This window comes from Cyprinodon tularosa, unplaced genomic scaffold (genome assembly GCF_016077235.1).
Source record: "Cyprinodon tularosa strain WSP-4 unplaced genomic scaffold, ASM1607723v1 ctg198, whole genome shotgun sequence".
Lineage (NCBI taxonomy): Eukaryota > Metazoa > Chordata > Actinopteri > Cyprinodontiformes > Cyprinodontidae > Cyprinodon > Cyprinodon tularosa.
In genome coordinates this window covers 425485-427619 of record NW_024038724.1, presented here as the reverse complement: position 1 = coordinate 427619, position 2135 = coordinate 425485, and positions in this window count along the sequence as shown.

Below are 2135 nucleotides of genomic sequence, written 5' to 3'. Positions count from 1 at the left end.
AATTCTTTTTATGGAATATGTGTTTTAGATTTATTTTCTGTTTGAAAAAAGGCGGCAGCCTGTGGCTATGCATTGATTATTGCTTTTTTTTAAAAAGACGGTGCCTGATCAACACCCACTACACAGAATAAAGGACTTGACTTATACCAATGGAGGAAATGCATGGTTTAGTATTCTAGACCAAAGCAAAGCCAATTACCAAGGTTTTGTTGCAGAGAAGTCGCGCCTATTCATCGATTTTATCACCCCGTGGGGACTCTATAAGTGGGTTTGAATCCCATTTGGGCTTTCAAATGCTCTTGCAGCATTTCAAAGTATGGAGTATGGGGGAAAAGTTAGGAACACTTCGAGATGAGTGCTGCATTCCACATCCAGATGATGTACTGTGCTATCCCAAGTCGTTTATGGAACATGTTGAAGCACTCCGCAAGGTCCTACATGCTCTCCAACCTCATGGAGTAAAACTGAGACTTAAAAAAGGCAAATTTATCAAGTTCAGGCAACCAATGACAGTCGGAGAGGTGAAGAGGCTGGCTGGACTTTTAGGCTATTATAGGTTTTATATATTCAGGATTTTTCCCAGATTGCTAATCTATGAGCTGCTCCAGAATAAATCAGGTACAACTCAGACTGCAGCCCTGAGTGGGAAGTCCAAACAGCCCCTACTATCTTCCAGAGCACTGGTGAGCTGGACCATCAAACACCAGGAAGCTCTTGAACAGCTAAATAGTGTCCTAACACATCCATCTGTCCTGGCATACCCAGACTTTAGTATAACCATTTATTCTGCATACGATGCATATTTCCAGGGGTTGGGAGCCACTTTGTACCAACACCAGAATGAGAAACTGAGAGTGATTGGGACATTTACACCAGCTGAACATAATTACCATCTACACAGTGGGAAGCTGAAGTTTCTTGCTTTGAAATGGGCTGTGTGTGAGAAGTTCCGTGATTACCTGTACTATGCCCCTCACTTTAGGGTATATACAGACACCAACCCACTGACCTACATTTTAAGAAATGCCAAGCCTAATGCAGTTGCTCATGGGTAGGTCGTTGAACTCTCCAGTTTTCAGTTCAACATTAAATACCGGCCTGGGAAGTCCAATATTGATGCTGATACACTCTCTCGTTTTCCTCTTGATGTTCCCTCCTGAGGTAACCTCCCTTACCTCAGACAACTTTGTCAAACTTCTGAGAAGGCCCCTGAAACAACTGGGGATGAAAATCAGACACCGACTAATTATTCACCTGAAACCATCTTGGAATCTCTAAACGATGCACCTGAGAAAAACATGGGTGAAACCATAACTGTCTCGACCAGACCTGTGGAAGTTGATGAGATAAACCTCTCCGTAGGGACAGAGACTGAAAATCAATTCATCATCCCTCCTGCTGAACCTGATCAGACAGAGGTCAGGAGGTCAACATGCAATACGAGGCCAAGACATTCCCTCAAATATGATTCACTGGGGAAGCCATCAGTACAGGCACATGTAAATCTGAATGCAGTTTTTGCCCATCCATTGCAATATTCATATTTACCTAGTCCACCACTGAGTGTGCTGTACTCAAATTATTTTTTATGTACTCAAGTTTCATGACAACATCATAGATAACACACTATAGTTGTGAGCATTCCATCCAGAATGCTGTGAGGTTGATTAGGCTTAGTTAGTGGGATTGGATAATGAGAATCTTTTTTAAGTTTTTTTTATATCAGCTATTTTCTATTTTTGCCGGGAGTGTTTGATGCCATCTGTTGTGTGCCGACAAGGAAAAAGAAAAGGAGTGTGCATTATATTATGGGGTTATGATAAGTAGCTATTATTTATTTTCTGTTAACAGGGGTTAATGATGAGGAGCATAGAGTATTTCATCAGTAGGTGGCCCAAGGAGACTCTGAGCTGCCTTACGCTCTGGTGTTTCTCATAAGCTGAGAGAAATTGGTGTAACACAGACTGCATCTCCCGTGTGTTCATTTACATGTTGTTTTTCAGGTAAACAACATGTAAAGTTCAAGTTTATTATAACAAACCGCTTTTTATTATTTGGTACTGTTTTTCGGGAAATGCATCAAATGTAAAAGATATCAGAAGAGTTTTGTGTTTTGGAGCCAGCAGCGGCTAGAG